We start from the raw sequence: 18,933 nt of genomic DNA, 5'->3' as shown, positions 1-18,933 counted from the left end.
GAACTATTTAATAACCCATTTATTCATTTTCTTTGTCGGCGGGCAGGGCTTGGGCAAGGTTCATCAGCGTCACGGAAGGCGAATGGAAACGACAGCTGAAATGGTTTTGACCCAAGGTAAGTAATTAAGTAGTACTAGCTAGCTAGCTAGCTGCCATCTCTTTAATTATCATGCTTGATTAATTATTATCTGATCAAATTAAATTCCATTCTCGTAATAAAGGCCCTGAAGCAGGCGCAGGGGACTGATCTGTGTGCATTCTGTGTTTGCGAGAACATTCGCATGATGGCGTCCGAAAAGAGCAGATCTCAAAGACAGGAATGGGTACGCTTGTCAGAACACGATTCACAATTTTTACACCATTATCGATATCTAGTCACACAACTAATACACATGCATATTGATCTCCTTCTTAACAGTTCACAGAGGTGCGGGACAAGCTCCTAGAAACGGAGCGCGTAGAAGCACTTCAAGAGGAAATAGCGGGATTTTTGCTCGACCAGGTCATAAATCCGAAGGGAGAATACTATTACCCGCTACCGCCCCCATCGACCAGGTCATGAACCACTTCTAATTGTCATCGTGCTCCGAAGGCACCAATTAGGCTAATGCCACTGGCACCGAAGGCAACATGCATATGTAGGAGAAATTGTATATAGCTATACATGTGTGTACGTGTGAATTAATATGGTGGTTTGTGAGACATTGATGATATATATATGTTTGGTTCTACTAGAAATTATATATATATATATATATGCATAACGTGTACAATGTGTAGTATCGTAAAATACCAGCAAACGAAAAAGAATTAAAATGGAAAACAAAAAATTAAATGAAAAAGAAATCATAAAACCAAAAACCCCCCAAACATTTTAGTACCGGTTGGTGTTACCAACCGGTACTAAAGGGTTCCCGGCCCCCGGAGCTGGCTCGTGCCACGTGGTTGCCCTTTAGCATCGGTTCGTGCTGAACCGGTACTAAAGGGGGGGGGCTTTAGTGCCCACACTTTAGTGCCGGTTATGGAACCGGCACTAAAGGGCCTTATGAACCGGTGCTATTGCCCGGTTCTGCACTAGTGATAGAAGCAATTCAAGAGGAAATAGCGGGATTTTTGCTCGACCAGGTCATAGATCCCAAAGGAGAATACTATTACCCGCTACCGCCCCCATGAACCACTTCCAATTGTTATCGTGCTCCGAAGGCACCAATTAGCTAGGCTAATGCCACTGGCTCCGAAGGCACCAATTAGGAGAAATTATATATATATATATATATATATATATATAATGATCGGTTCTACTAGAAATTCTATTTATATATATGCATAACGTGTACAATATGTAGTATCATAAAATACCAGCAAATAAAAAATAGTTAAATGAAAAACACAAAATTAAATGAAAAAGAAATCATAAACCCAAAACCCCCCCAACCTTTTAATACCGGTTGGTGACACCAACCGGTACTATAGGGCTCCCTGCCCCCGAAGCTGGCTCGTGCCACGTGGTTGCCCTTTAGCACCGGTTCGTGCTGAACCGGTACTAAAGGGGGGGGGGGGGCTTTAGTGCCTACACTTTAGCACCGGTTACCAAACCGGCACTAAAGGGCCTTACGAACCGGTGCTATTGCCCGGTTCTGCACTAGTGATTATCTCTCTTTTTATTTATTTTGCATAGTTTCCTTGCTTGTCTCGATGGATTGTGTCTTCATATCTATGTGATGACATCCTTGCTGCTTCTGTAGAAAATTGTGAGCCAATAGAAAAATACAAATAAGCTAAAGAAGAATAATTTATTGGTCTAGACTCTTTAGGTGTTATCCTTGTAAATCCAAAAGACTACCCTAGTGTTATAGAACCGACACGTTGAATTTTTAAGGGTTCCGAGCGAATGCCCTTCAGCATGTAGGATCCCGCGCACGAATCCTAAAGTGCTCGTCCCCACGTACCCCTCTAAGCGAACTAAGAGCCGACGACACTATATGGTTCTCTCAGGACAGCAACCTTAGCGAACACATTTGGGGATGGCAATTTCTGTTTAGACAGTGGCAATTCTCACTTTTTTCTGTTGATATAGCATGTCAATTCCCTTCAGCTAGCATGGCGAATCCCGAGCATGGCAATTTTCACCATTTTTCTTTTTTTTAGGATGACAATTCTCCATGCTACAATCATGAAAAATCCTAAAAATGCATGGCAATTACTCTGCTGCAACATGATATTTTGTTGGCGATCTTATATACAACTTTCTTTTGCGGGGAAAAAGATATTATATACAACTTGACAATTTTTACTTTTGAAACATGACTAATCCTTATGTAACAGCATCGTAAATTTATCTGTCACGCATGACAATTATGATACAATCGCCACGAGTGTTTTCTTTTTTAGCGAACGAAAACGTTCGTTCGTTTCTACCTGGTTGGGGGGAACAATGGTTCTCTCAGGAAACCGCCCCAAGGAAACGTCATATGTATACTGGTGTCCAAAAATTAACATCCAAGTAAGAATTAGTAGTTAATGTTGATCTTCCTTAGAATGTTGATGTATAAAATACCGTTTGTTTGTGAACTCAAAAGTGTATTACGACAAACTTTCACCTTTGGCACAATATTTCACCTCTTATCTGCATGAGACTCTCCGGTAAGCAAGGTTAGTTTCTTGTTCCACAGGACTGATCAAAACCTCAGTAGGTCTGGTTGCTAGCTAGATGAGTGATGAAGTCTCACGTTTAGACAGCTCGGTCTACGTGAAAGCTCTGTTTGTCGGCACCGCAGGAGCACGTCGCCGTCGGTAGTACGACTGCACGAAACCTCTCATATTACTCCCATGTTTCAAGTTTTTCAACTGCCTTGAGAGCATCATTGTAAGTTGCGTAACTACTTGCATGCATGGCCAACCACCGCGCCACAAGGCCATTCTATTTACTGAAGCTATAGCGCCGAGGACGGAGACCATAAACGTGTCCTGAGGGTACGTTTATTATCATACTGTTACTCAACCATATCTTCTATCCAAAACTTTTATTTTCTGCTGCCTTCAACCATACCTTCTATCCAAAACTTTTATTTTCTGCTGCCTTCATGCATGCTTGGGTGGAGCTAGAGCACTTGTTGACAGAATGTGATCACTGGCAGCGCAGAACTCGTCTGTTTTTTTTTCAAGGATACTTTAAAAGCTTAGGGCATCTTCAAGGGAGACCCACAAAACTTCAGTATAAGTCCGAATGGATACATTTACTCACTTTTGCAATCCAATGAAGACCTGTATCAGTCCGCAAAGTGGCTCAGTCGTCCATTTTCAGCAAAGTGGAGACAAAAGTAAGAAAGATGTATCGCCGGACATCCACTTGATCAACCAAAAGTCTCCGTGGTCCTCCTCTTTTTTCTCTCTTCACATGCATGATCCCTCTATCCTTTCTCTCCTCCCAACCCCACAAATAGCCACCACATGCATGGCCTCCACCTATTTTTTTTCCTTCGAGTCGAATACTCCCTCCGTCCTGAAATAAGTGACTCAACTTTGTACTAACTTCGTACTACAGCTAATACAAAGTTGAGTCGCTTGTTTTGGAACGGAGGGAGTACTTTATAATTAGCGTTGGATGACTCCCTCCTATATCATGGCCACGGACCATGTTCAGACACAAAATTAAACATATATCAAAGAAATTTACGGGTCAACGTTGAAGATGCCCTTAGAAGGAAGGGTTAGACGCCTGATACAATGCCGATGAACAGCTACAACGCCCTCAAAGTAGAAGGCCGGAACAAAAATGATGTAGAACTGACTGCTTGTTACATCTCCACCCATCTACAAGGCCCGCGGCAAGGATTATCCGTGCTGCCCTCCAATTAGCCCCCTTACTTTGGACCTGACGCAGTACATCCATCGCTCTAGGAGTCACACCGTTGAATTACACCACGTCATTCCCATGTGTCCAAAGTGTTAGCACTCATTTTGTCATGATGTATCAACATTTTTAGTTTTGAGTTCTGCATATAGCTAGGTTAGATAATACTCCCTCCGTCTCATAATATAAGAACATTTTTGACATTAGTGTAGTGTTAAAAATGTTTTTATATTTTGGGACACAGGGAGTATAGTGTATTGTTTGTCCAGTGAAGCTTCACTTAGCGTTGGGAGAGACGAGGTGCCGAGGTACCGTGCGATTTCGTGTGATGGCGAGATGTTGTGATGCCGTGGGAGGCAGCAACACCGTGAGAAGCGGCCAGAAGCGTGAGTGGTTGAAGCGTGACGGACTGCATCAGGTCAAATCGGGTGGTCAAATCGTTCAGTTTGTTGCAGCGGAAAGAATAGTGAGTTAGTTAGCTGCATTAGAGCAACTCCAGTAGCTCATGTATCTGTAAAAAAATGACGTTCATGAAAAGTTGAGGCAAAAATAGCCCTCCAGCAGCTTCCATAAAACCGGATTTCTTTTACGGGATCCCGTATAATTCATCCTAACTTCCTTTAACTTTTTTTTTTGAAACGGAGACATAAGATTTGCCTCATCCATTAAATAAGAAGAGAGTTTAGAGTGTTACAGGTGACCCACATACACAGCATGACAAGTACTCACGCAAAATAATTAGCCCTAACTTTTTAGCACCCGCGGTAACCCAAAGCTTGGCCTCCTCTAGGATGATGTTAAAGAAAATGGGCGGCGGCGCACACTTGTGTCAGAACACCCGAGCATTTCATTCATTCCAAATAGTCCAAGACACAAGCATTTCGTTTGTTCGTTCCTTCAACTTTACGAGAAGATAGCCCTTCCCCTATAATTTGTCAGGCAGGAAACTGCCTAAAACTTCAGGACACGTAGCTCATCTTGCTGCCCCGTTGCAACACGACGCCACTCGTCGGACTGCCACCACCGCTCCCCGTTGATCACCCTCAAGTCGCCCCACCACCACATGCCGCCGCTCATCTTGGCGCCGCCCAGCGTCCCTACGCCGCCACACACTGCCCATCGCTGCCACTCTCCGTCGTGCCTCCCAGCACCGCGCCGCCGCTTGCCCTTATCATTGAGTTGCTACGGCCATTTGTATGCTTGTTTAATGGAATATAGGCTTGCCCTTATCATTGAGGTGCTACGGCCATTTGTATGCTTGTTTAATGGAATATAGGGTGGAAGATTTAATCATTTAACGAAAAGAAGTTTACGGAATTGGTAAAAATAGTTATGAGAAGGTTTTTAGGGGAGCTATGGAGTTGCTCTTAGTGGGGTAGTTGCACACGTCCTCAACGTGAGCATAGAAAACGGATCATGGCATTGGCCCCCGGCTGTGTTAGCTGTTGTATATATAATTTGTGTTGAGTAATAAAAAATATATGGGCAGGATAATTAATGTAACTATGGTGCTCACCAAAGAAGTGTCTCTTGCCAAAGCTATTATGTTCTTCTTCCTTGGTGTACGTGTGTGGGTGTGTATGTTCTTAAGAGAAATCACCGCAAGCAAGAAGAGAACGTAAAATCCCAAGGAGGAGCCTGAAATCCTTGTCAAACATAAAATCCAGTTGGGAGAGAAGAAGAGGAGCTGAGGAGCCTTCCATCACAAAGGCTCCACAAAACTAGCAAGATCGTCGTCCAAATGTCGCTGGAGAGCAACCCTGCAACATCCTTGCGCGCCCACTGGTCCACCAAGTCGATGTATAGGGTAGAGATCCTACCATGTTTTCCCCGGTGCCCTAGGATTACCGTCCACTGGTTGCCAGATATATTTTCATATTTTCGAACAGGACTCACACCCCTTTGCATTAAATTTTCAACAGAAATATCCATTGCATAAGTTCAAGATCGACCAAAAAATTACAAGGAGAGGAAAAGGGGTGAAGCGAGCTAGGACACTAACAGAAAACCCGCTGAAAGCGATTGCCGTCAAATATTGTGGCGGAGGCACCTCCCGGCGACCCGGGGCAGCTGCCCCGGCTCTGCCCAAGTACTTCCATTAGCTTATAGTAAGAGATTGATAATTAATCACTAGTTTTTGTGGGGAAATGCTCATGAAGCACATCCCTTTGTATTTTTCCCAGGCTCCATGGATGGGCTAGCTCCGCCACTCGAAAACCTGGGTAGCTTACAGTTCCTTACATTCTCGTTTCGTCACGCGGCAGATAGCAAAACACCCCAGCTCGTGCGCACGGATTGGTCTGGCTCTGTGGACGTGCGCGTGACAGGATCACCTACAGGCTACTGTGCACAATTACCAGGACAGCCCAGGGAAGCTCGTCGGGTCCATCCTAGTACAGTAGTACTTCTCTAGTGTCTCACAAAGTTGGATGTGCACAGTATAGCAGCATCACTGCACACCGGTCATTACCTTCAGATCATCTCGCAAGCTTTGTGTGGAGCTTTCAAGTGATTTCGACTGCATGTATGGACTACAAGCAAGCACGTGGGGGAAGCGTTTCCCCACGATCAGCAGTGTCCGTCCTAAACTGTCTGCCTAAATATCTCGAGGTTTTCTCTCTTATTTCACCACGGTTTTCTGGGTTCTACTCCAAGCTAGGGCAAGGACACAGAGATGGATCAAAAAGGGAGAAAGAATCACTATGGCCTTATTGGAAACGACAAAGGGGGACATAATCCTTGCAGCGTTGGTTAGAGAGACAAGCGAGATCGCGAGAAGCGTGTGGCTCGGTTTAAACCGCGTGTGCAATCTGCATGCATGCAGCCACTTGACTGGAGGCATACTGTAGACGATGGATCGAGAGATGGACACCCTCTGACACGGGCACACTTGTGTGTTCGCAGAAAGCGCAACCAGTCGACGGTTCTCGACCAATCGCGACGGGACAAACACCGTACTTTACTTGATCGTCGTGGCGCCGGTCAAAAAAGAGTTTATGGGTTTTCATTGGCCCAGCTGATCAATAAGACAGACAGGACCGGGGTGCATGCATGCACGGTAAAACAGACTCGATTTTTGGTCGTGTCGTGCATGCATGTCTGGACACGCCAAAAGGTGGTCACTCATGGAGTCATGGGGGCGCTACAGAATGTGGAAAGCGAGGGCTGAGAGGGTTGCACGGTGACGGTGCCGTGGCGTGTCCTCGATCGATGATTAATTAGTGGCCTCGTACGTTCAGGTTCAGCTCTACCTCAAATGATCCGTCATTTCAATATTCTGGATCGATGATCTATGTTGGTGTGACAAGACCTGGAGGTCCAGACTCTTGAGTTCTTCCAGACTGTACACCAAACGTAGGCACTAGCTACTAGTGCATATGCTTGTAGTACGAAGTGAGTGCTACTGACACATCGAATATAAGTCGATCCATTGGCACACGTACATCTCTCCGAATGTAGGAGTACCCAGCAAGGACAACGGCCTGTCATCTCATGTAACTCGCTACATGAGTTATATAGATGGAAAACAACGATAAAGTTATTGGTTGAATATATGGCCAGGGGCAAGTACTAGCTCTGTACTAAATTATAGGAATCGTACCGCCACCAAAAATTAAATCTTTAATGGCCGGATGCATGCGACAATATCATCAGTGAGAATGTGAGATGACAAGAGCTTTAAAGTGACAAACTGTTCAACTGTAGATAGATCTATCTATTCATCTGAAATTTTTACGTTAAAACCCAATGGACTTCTCCAAGCTAGTATTAGTAGGAGTTGGATTTTATTTACATAAAATAACGGAAATGCTAAAAATCTGATGTCAGATTTTTAGGCATGGCAAATTTGATTTTTTTCATGGCAATTTATATTTGCACGATGACAAATTTAGTTTGCAAGCATGGCAATTTTCTGGCAAAAAAATAAACTGATATGTATTTGCCATGCTCGCCAATTAAACTTGCCATCCTCGACAAACATAATTGGCAAGCGCTAGGCGCCGGCGTGCCGGCCCAAATTTGGGCCGGTCGCATGCCAGCCACCCGATTCAGGAAACCCCATCCGTGCGATTGCGTCTTCTTTCTTGCGCATTATCCCCTTCTCCCTCCTTTCCACCCACGTCCAGGATGAAAAATGTCTCATGTCCCCCGTTGCACCGGTCGATCCCCCCTCCCCCTGTGTCTACCCTCCCGTGAAGGACGCCCCTCCTCGCTGCATCTGGCCGTCGGCGTGCTCGCAACCCCGCCGTCGTCGTTGAAGCTGCATCTCATGGGCGTTTTGTGGCCCTCGTCGCCATTGGTTGCAACATGGCGTTGCTCCATGGTCACCCCCCCCCCCCCCCCCCCGTGCCGTCGTTTGGTAGCAGCCTCGCCCTCAACTCGTCGTAGCCTCGTCGCCATAGCCATTGTTGGCTCTAGGTTGAAACTTTTTCCTGATGGAAATATGAGCAAATTACTACGAGATTTAATCCGAATAAACAGAAAATAAATCATGACAACAATTGCAAAGATTAAACTAATCATGCGAACTAGCATAGTAGATGAACAGATCACATCTAGGGCACATACTAGAAACATGAATTCTACCACGATCTCGAACAAGAAGGATAGAATCGCATATGGTGCAGCGGGAATAGCACCGTCGGCGTTGACGTTGTCGCCCATGTCGTCAAGGATGAGGTTGCCGAGGTCGGGAAAGAAGTCGTTGTTCGCAAAGTTGTCGCTGCCAGCAGTCGCTCGAGTACGCTCCTCAAAAACCTGATCGTCCCTCTCCCATACAGGATCACGAGAGGCGGGGTTCTGGAGGCCTGCTGTCCCTTCTCCCGGTGCACGCCGAAAGGAGGGATGGAGAATACTTGCTTGGCGGCGCAATGATATGGAACGGTGGTGCGAAACCATACGAAGCGGCGGCGGCTAGGCTTGACTATATAGTGCGGGCCGGATAGGTCGTGTGAGTAAACCCCACGTCCGAGTCGTCACGATCCAAAAGAATCGGAAATGGTTCAGTAATTAATGCGTCTGTTAATTATTAATTAATGACTCATTAATTTTCCCGAGCAGCAAAAATATAGACAACGTGCATAGCTTTGTCCTCGGCTAAATCCTGCAACCCACGGCGCGTCGTGACGAGGCGTGGCGTGGCGAGGCGAGCGGGGAGGAGGAGCGCGCGTGTAGGTCTCATCTTCTAATGCTCATACAAGTGGTAGAAGAGCTCACCTTATAAAGAGGTGCAAGTCTCTCTCAACTTCCATGGTGGGACTAAACTCTAGTCTCACTCACTCCACTCACATGTGTGCATGAATGGGCCAAGAGAATTTCAGAATTTTAGTTGGGCTTTGGGCCAAAGGCCTACTAGCAAAATTCCAACAATCCCCCCCACAAAGTCTCATTGGCACATCTTATCATTTAGTTCCAAAACATTGTTTATATATCAGTGCTTAGTGGAGACTGTGAAGTTGAACTTCCACTTAAAGTTTTATGCTACACTAGATCACAACTTGAATAGTGGACTATGCCTTGAACTACAAGTTTTCTGCGAAACTAGTTTCACACAAATTCTTGACTGATACTGGGCTGCCGCAAGGCTTCCCCGCGGGTGGAGCGTATACGTCATACTCTGGGGCCTTTCATGAATTTATTAGAGAACACCCAATTCTCACAGACTGTGACGTTAATAATCAAATTCATATAGATGTGTTCCTCAGGGGATGCTCTGTAGGACAACATCTCTGCTTACTCGAATAAGCCACTTGGAACACATTAAGATAAGTATCAACCTGCCATGCAGATCAGGAGAGTACTGCATCTTCACGGAGTGGGATAATTAAAATAGGGATACTCTCCTCTCAGATGACCAACAGCTTGTCTCCCACTTCTACTTCACGGGATCTCCGATCACATAGAGTGGGTTACCACTATGGACAACTCATGCGGTGGGTCTTAGACCCATCTCCATCGATGCATTATCTATCACATTACGTGATAGACCCTTTGTGATGGGATCTGCCAAGTTTTTCGATGTTTGGATATAATCCAACGTAATAACTCCGGAGTTCCTCAGTTTTCTGACAGATTTTAGTCTCCTCTTCACATGCCTTGAGGACTTCATATTGTCCTTAGAATTGTTTATCTTGACGATCACAGTTTGATTATCACAGTTCATCAGGATAGGGGGTATTGGTTTTTCAACCATAGGTAAGTCCATCAAGAGCTCACGAATCCACTCTGCTTCAACAATGGCAGTGTCTAATGCTGTGAGTTCTGCTTCCATAGTTGACCTCGTTAAGATGGTCTGCTTGCAAGACTTCCAGGAAACAGCGCCACCACCAAGTGTAAAAACATAACCACTTGTGGGCTTAATCTCATCAGCATCAGATATCCAGTTTGAGTCACTATAACCCTCTAGTACCCTTGGATACCGGTGTAGTGAATCCCATAGCTCGTGGTGCCTTTCAAATAGCGCATAACTCTCTCAAGTGCATGCCAATGATCATATCTCGGTTTTGATACAAACCGACTCATCTTGCTCACAGCAAAAGAGATGTCAGGCCTCGTGGCACTCGCCAAATACATAAGCGAGCCAATAATCTGAGAATACCTCAGTTGATCTCTAGCAATCCGTCGATTCTTTCGAAGCAACACACTAGCATTATATGGAGTTGGAGAAGGCATGCAGTTGCTATACCCAAAATGACTCAAGTTCTTTTCCACATAGTGAGACTGAAGCAGTGTGATACCACCATTCTCATCTCTCGATAGCTTGATGTTTAAGATAACATCAGCTACTCCTAGATCCTTCATCTCAAAGCAACGAGATAAGAAATTCTTAACCTCCTTGATTAAATCAAGTTTAGTTCCAAAGATCAGTATGTCGTCGACATACAGACAAAGAATAACTCCTTCGCCCCCACCATAGCGATAGTACACACACTTGTCACCATCGTTTACTACAAAGCCGGCAACAGTTAATATTCTTTCGAACTTCTCATGCCACTCCTTACGAGCTTGTTTAAGGCCATATAAAGACTTTAATAACTTGCACACCTTTCCTTCCTGACCAGGTACTACAAAACCATCTGGCTGATCCATGTAAATTTCCTCCTTCAACTCTCCATTGAGGAAAGCCGTCTTGACGTCCATTTGATGAACGAGAAGCCCATGTGAGGCAGCCAGTGATAGTAGCACCCGAATTGTGGCCAGTCTAGCCACGGGTGAGTAAGTATCAAAGAGGTCTTCACCTTCTTTCTGGGTATAACCCTTAGCCACAAGCCGTTGCTACCTCTTGAGCATGCGTTGGTTTTCCCTTGAAGAGGAAAGGGTGAAGCAGCAAAGTAGCGTAAGTATTTCCCTTAGTTTTTGAGAACCAAGGTATGAATCCAGTAGGAGGCTACACGCAAATACCCTAGTACATGCACAAACAAACAAGAACCTCACAACCAACACGATAAAGGGGTTGTCAATCCCATCACGGTCACTTACAAAAGTGAGATCTGATAGAGATAATAAGATAGATATTTTTGGTATTTTTGTGATATAGATTGGAAAACAAAGATTGTAAAATAAATAGTAACTAGAATTGTAGATTGGAAACTTATATGATGTAAAGTAGATCCGGGGGCCATAGGTTTCACTAGTGGCTTCTCTCAAGATAGCATGTATTACGGTGGGTGAACAAATTACTGCCGAGCAATTGTTAGAAAAGCGCATAGTTATGATGATATCTGAGGCAATGATCATGAATATATGCATCACGTCCGTGACAAGTAGACCGAAACGATTCTGCGTCTACTACTATTACTCCACACATCGACCGCTCTCCAGCATGCATCTAGAGTATTAAGTTTATAAGAACGGAGTAACGCTTTAGGCAAGATGACATGATGTAGAGGGATAAACTCAAGCAATATGATATAAACTCCATCTTTTTATCCTCGATGGCAACAATACAATACGTGTCATTTCCCTTTCTGTCACTGGGATTGAGCACCGCAAGATTGAACCCAAAGCTAAGCACTTATCCCATTGCAAGAAAGATCAATCTAGTAGGCCAAACCAAACTAATAATTCGAAGATACTTGCAAAGATTTCAAATCATGCATATAATAATTCAGAGAAGAATCAAATAATATTCATAGATAATCAAGTTCATAAACCCACAATTCATCGGATCTCGGCAAACACACCGCAAAAAGAGTTACATCGAATAGATCTCCAAGAAGATCGAGGAGAACTTTGTATTGAGATCCAAAGAGAGAGAAGAAGCCGTCTAGCTAATAACTATGGACCCGAAGGTCTGTGGTAAACTACTCACACATCATCGGAGAGGCTTTGGTGTTGATGTAGAAGCCCTCCGTGATCGAATCCCCCTCCGGCAGATCGCCGGAAAAGGCCCCAAGACGGGATATCACGGGAACAAAAAGTTGCGGCGGTGGAAAAGGTGTTTCGTTGCTCTCCCCGAAGGTTTCAGGGTATAAGAGTATATATAGGCGAAAGAAATAGGTCGGTGGAGCTGCGAGGGGCCCACGAGGGTGGGGGGCGCGCCCTCCTACCTCGTGGCCTCCTCGCTACTTCCTTGACGTCCACTCCAAGTCTCCTGGATCACGTTTGTTCCAAAAAATATCCTCGCGAAGGTTTCATTCTGTTTGGATTCCGTTTGATATTCCTTTTCTGCGAAACACTGAAATAGGAAAAAAACAGCAATTTGCACTGGTATAACACCCTCGATGCGACTATAGCTCACACGTGTCGAGGCACGACTTAGAGACATAATCGCATTGAAGGCATATGTCGCAAGTTAGGCAATCTTCACAACATCCCATGTAATATAAATAATAAAGGGGAGAATAACATAGTTGGCTTACACTCGCCACGTCAATCAAGTACATAAATAACATTACATCATCCAAACACTCATGGCCCGACTACGGCGCCAAAATAAAAGATAACCCAACATGCGATACGGTCCCGATCACCCCCAACTGGGCACCACTACTGATCATCAGGAAAGGAAACATAGTAACGTTGAAAGTCTTCGTCGAACTCCCACTTGAGCTCAAACGCGTCTCCTGGAGCGGAATCATCAGGCCCTACATCTGGTGTAATAGTAATCTGTGAGCCATATGGACTCAGCAATCTCGCACCCTCGCGATCAAGACTATTTAAGCTTATAGGTATGGCAAGGTAAAATATGTGGAGCTGCAGCAAGCGACTAGAAAATATGGTGGCTAACTTATTCGCAAAAGAGAGCGAGAAGAGGAGGCGAAGCGCGAGCGAGAAACTAGAGGACAACCTGCGCAAACATTACACCAACACCGTGTCCACTTTCCCGGACTCCGCCGAGAAGAGGCCATCACGGTAACACACTCAGTTGATTCATTTTAATTAAATTAAGGTTCAAGTTATCTACAACCGGACATTAACAAATTCCCATCTGCCCATAACCGTGGGCATGGCTTTCGAAAGTTCAAATCCCTACAGGGGAGTCCCAACTTAGCCCATGACAAGCTCTCACAGTCAACGAAGGAATATACCTCCTCCCAAGACGTTCCGATCAAACTCGGTATCTCGGTTCTTCAAGACACTTCGACAGGTTAAAACAAGACCAGCAACACCGCCCGAATGTGCCGACAAATCCCGATAGGAGCTGCACATATCTCGTTCTCAGGGCACACTCAGATGAGACTAGCTACGAGTAAAACCAACCCTCAAGTTTCCCCGAGGTGGCCCCGCAGGCAGCTCAGTTCGGACCAACACTCAGAGGAGCACTGGCCCGGGGGGGGGGGGGGTTTAAATAAGATGACCCTCGGGCTCCGGAAACCCAAGGGAAAAAGAGGCTAGGTGGCGAATGGTAAAACCAAGGTTAGGCATTGCTGGAAAATCTTTAATCAAGGCGAACTATCAAGGGGTTCCCATTATAACCCAACCGCGTAAGGAACGCAAAAATCCGGGAACATAACACCGATATGACGGAAACTAGGGCGGCAAGAGTGGAACAAAACACTAGGCGATAGGCCGAGCCTTCCACCCTTTACCAAGTATATAGATGCATTAAGATAACAAGATAATATAATGATATCCCAACAAGTAAATAAATGTTCCAACAAGGAACGGCCTCCAATCTTCACCTGCAACTAGCAACGCTGTAAGAGGGGCTGAGCAAAGCGGTAACATAGTCAATCAACGGTTTTCTAGGACATGGTGGGTTAGAGGTTTGACATGGCAATTTGGGAGGCTTGAAAGCAAGTGGTAGGCATCATAGCATTGGCAAAGCAAAAGAGCGAGCAAACTAGCATAGCAAAGATAGTAGTGATTTCGAGGGTATGATCATCTTGCCTGCACAGTGGTCAGAGTTGACTGGATCTTCGAAAGCAAACTCAACGGGCTCCTCATTAGTGAACTTGTCTCCCGGCTCAACCCAAACAAGACAAACAAGCAACAAGGACACAATCAACCACGTGCAAGGAACAAACAATACGAAGCAATGATGATATGCTATGCGGGATGCGATGCAGGATGCATATGCAAGATATGACAGGAAATGCAAGAACCTGGTCTCAACTTGGAGATCCAAGTGTGCCACTGGAAAGATGATATGAAAACACTTGAAAACGATATAAAGAACGTCGGGATCGGAGTTACGGTTTGGAAATGGCAAGCGATTCAAATATGGCCACGTTCTGCGATTTACAGCAAGTAGCTATCTAAATGCAATGAGATGAACATGCTACAGCACCCAAACATGGCAACAAAGTACATGGCAGGGATGCATTCAAGATGCTTAACAAAAGTCTAGCACTGAGCTACGGCCATTTCATCCATTAACAGGTTCAAACAAGCATGGCACAAATGCACATGGCAAACAGATCTCAGACTTAGTGAAATTAACACTTGTCTGGAATTTCAGATCAGGTAGCACTTTTCGGAGCAACAAAACTATATGCTACAGGACCTGAACATGGCAAAGTAAAGCATGGCATGGAGCTACTCAACGAGCTTAACAAAAGTCCCTTAGTGACCTTGAGCCAAAAGGGATCAGAAAATACAATTGCAAGCATGTGAACATGGCAAAAACATAATCAGATCACAGACTTAGTGAAAACTGGAACATGCTGAAAACTGATATCAAGTAGGCATGTTTACGAGCTCGATGCACTCAATACGGAGCAATTCATGACCAACTAAGCATACATATATCAAGAACACACAAAATGCAAGCTAGACATGGCAAGAAAAATAACATAGCATGCACGGATCAACTACAACATCATCGGCAAAATTGCAAACAAGTTGACAATCTGCCCAGATTCACAAAGTAGCAAAAGCAGAGCTCGATTGACTAAAGCTAGGGTGCTCCATAATTGCAAACAAAGACATGGATGGATAGAGCACTACAAGATTAACAAAACATCCTTACTGATCATCCTCAAAAGAGGCACAGACCACTAGGAAACAACATGAACATATGACAACATGAGATAAACAGCTCAAGGACTTAGTGGACTTGCTAAGTCCCTGAAAACAGAATTAACAAGTGCACCACTTTGCAAGCTTGTACTAGTCACCACACACATCACAAAAATACATGGGTTGCACCTCTGGAAAGATGACAAAACCCTTAACAAAACATATGTAGAGCATCAGGGCATATCATGCACACATTAATCATGGCAAAAATGACAAAAAGCTAAATGGAGCAGCAGATCTGACAATTATCTCAAGTAGCCCTCTTCTAACAGCATTTCGGGCATCAAGATGAACTCAAATGAAAATGATGCAATGGAATGAATGATGTACTCTCTAAGATGAACATTTTGATATGCTACATGCATGAATCGGAGCAACGGATGCAAAGTTACGAGGCTATGAACATGAGCACTTGGATCTGGAATTTTTGGGACTTAGAAGAAATTCGACCTAGGGTTCACTGTTCATCCGGATCGGGATCTGGCGCAAAATCCAAGGTTGACCGGATCCTTCGCCGGAGTTGGAGCTCGAGGAGGACGGGGAGGACGCCGGCGACGAGGGGGAGGCCGGAGCGGCGCGGCCTGGGGCCGGCGATGGCCGGGGTCGACGGGACGGGCGGCGGTGCCGTGTGGCCCACGGCGGCCGAGGCGGAGAGGCGGCGGCGTGCGGCGGCCGAGGCGGAGAGGCGGCGGCGGCGGCTCGTCGACGTCCGGTGGCGCGGGCGCCGGCAAGAGGAGAGACGGCGGCGGCGGGCGGGGTCCTCCCGCGGGCGGCGGCGCGGAGTGTCCGGCGTGGTGCGGACAATGTCCGGCCGCGCAGAGACGATTTTAGGGTTTCGGACGAGGGGGGATCCGAGATTTTCGAGGAGGACCTATTTATAGGCATAGAGGGAGCTAGGAGAGTCCAAATGAGGTGCGGTTTTCGGCCACGCGATCGTGATCGAACGCTCTAGATGATGGAGCAGAGTTAGGTGGGTTTAGGGCCAAATTGGAGGGGTGTTGGGCTGCAACACACACGAGGCCTTTTCGGTCCCTCGGTTAACCGTTGGAGTATCAAACGAAGTCCAAATGGTACAAAACTTGACAGGCGGTCTACCGGTAGTAAACCAAGGCCGCTTGGCATGTCTGGGCCCAATCCGGAAATGTTTAATCCCCACACATGAAAAAAGGTAGAAATGTCCACCGGAGGAGAACGAAGTGCCGGAATGCAAAATGGACAACGGGGAAAAAGCTCGAATGCATGAGACGAACACGTATGCAAATGCAATGCACATGATGACATGATATGAGATGCATGAAAACAATAACAACACACGGAGACAAAGACCCGAACCCGAGGAAATAAATTAACTTAACGCCGGAAACGGCAAGAGTTAGAGTACAAATTGGGAAAGTTACATCCGGCGTGTTACAACACTCCACCACTACAAAAGGATCTCGTCCCGAGATCTAGGACTGAAAGAACACCGGGTACTCAGAACGGAGGTGATCCTCGCGTTCCCAGGTAGCTTCACGGCCGGAATGGTGTGACCACTTGACTTTGAGAAATTTGATTGACTTGTTGCGAGTCTTGCGTTCAGTCTCTTCAAGAATAGCAACTGGGTGCTCACGATAAGAGAGATCTTCTTGGAGCTCAATGTCCTTGAAGTTGACGGTGCGGTCAGGAGTCTTGAAGCACTATCGAAGCTGAGAGACATGGAACACATCATGAACATTTGCAAAGTTTGAAGGAAGCTCGAGTTGATAGGCGAGGTCGCCTCTCTTGCTGACAATCTTGAAAGGTCCCACGTATCTAGGGGCAAGCTTCCCTTTGATACCGAAGCGACGAGTACCTTTCATAGGAGAGACGCGGAGGTAAACATGATCTCCGATCTCGAAAGCCAAATCACGGTGCTTACTATCATAGTAGCTCTTCTGGCGGGATTGGGCTGCTTTGAGGTTATCTCGAATGACTTTGCACATTTCCTATGCCTCTGTGATTAAGTCATTACCCAAAAGCTGACGTTCACCGGTTTCAGACCAGTTGAGAGGGGTACGACACTTCCTGCCATACAGAATTTCAAATGGGGCCTTGCCCGAACTTTCTTGAAAACTGTTGTTGTAGGAGAATTCAGCATAAGGAAGACAATCCTCCCACTTCATGCCGAAGGAGATCACACAAGCCCTGAGCATATCTTCAAGAATCTGATTGACACGCTCGACTTGACCGCTAGTTTGAGGATGGAAAGCTGTGCTGAAGCAGATGTTGGTGACCATGGCCTTCTGAAAAGAATCCCAAAACTTGGATGTAAAGATGCTGCCATGGTCTGAAGAGATCACCTGTGGAATACCGTGCAGAGAGACAATACGAGAGGTATAGAGTTCCGCCAATTGAGCTACAGTGATCGACTCTTTGATAGGCAGAAAGTGAGCCACTTTGGTGAGTTTATCGATGACAATGAATATAGCATCATTGCCACGCTTGGACTTTGGAAACCCAGTCACGAAGTCCATCTCAATGTGGTTAAACTTCCATTCTGGAATGGCAAGAGGTTGGAGGAGACCTGCTGGCCTTTGGTGTTCTGCCTTCACTCTTCTGCAGACATCACATTCATTCACGAATTGAGCAATCTCACGCTTCATTTGAGTCCACCAATAAGCCTGCTTAAGGTCCTGAAACATCTTCGTGCTCCCAGGGTGGATGGAGAGGAGAGAATTATGAGCCTCGCTCATGATCACTTTACGAAGTTCACCTTTGGGTACAACAATGCGATCCTCGAAGAATAGAGTATCCTTGTCATCAAGGCGGTAGCACTTGTACTTGGGCTGACTCTTGGCAATCTCAATCTTCACCTTTTTCACCATAGCATCAAGAAGCTGGGATTGGGGAATCTGGTCTTCTAAGGTAGGAGAGACTTGAAGGTTGGAGAGGAAACCTTGAGGAACAATTTGCAGATTAAGTTTGCGGAAAGCTTCACAAAGCTCGGGTTGATAAGGCTTAAGAATCAGACTGTTGCAGTAAGCTTTCCTGCTCAAAGCGTCAACAATCACATTGGCCTTGCCTGGAGTATACTCGATACTCGGATTATACTCTTGAATCATTTCTACCCATCGAGTTTGCCTGAGGTTGAGATTAGGCTGAGTGAAGATGTACTTGAGACTTTTGTGATCAGTGAAAATGTCGACTTTTCTTCCCAATAGAAGATGTCTCCAAGTCAAAAGAGCATGCACAACTGCCGCCAACTCGAGATCATGAGTGGGGTAGTTCTTCTCATTAGGCTTCAACTGGCGAGAGGTATAAGCAACAACTTTCTTCTCTTGCATCAATACTGCGCCAAGACCTTGGAGAGAGGCATCACAAAAGACCTCGTACGGCTTGGATTCATCAGGCGGAGTCAGAACTGGAGCAGTGATAAATTTCTCTTTCAAAGTGTTGAAAGCAATGTCACACTCCGGAGACCAAACGTATTTGACGTGCTTCTGGAGAAGATTAGAGAGAGGCTTCGCGATCTTAGAAAAGTTCTCAATCAATCTTCGACAATAGCTTGCGAGACCGAGGAAGCTACGGAGTTGCTTCACGTTCTGAGGAGGTTCCCAATTCACAATTGCAGACACCTTCTCAGGATTCACGGCAATGC

This window comes from Triticum urartu, chromosome 7A (genome assembly GCF_056163025.1).
Source record: "Triticum urartu cultivar PI428250 chromosome 7A, HENAU_Tu73, whole genome shotgun sequence".
NCBI lineage: Eukaryota > Viridiplantae > Streptophyta > Magnoliopsida > Poales > Poaceae > Triticum > Triticum urartu.
The sequence above is the reverse complement of the archived record's forward strand: the minus strand, read 5'-3'. Positions refer to the sequence as shown.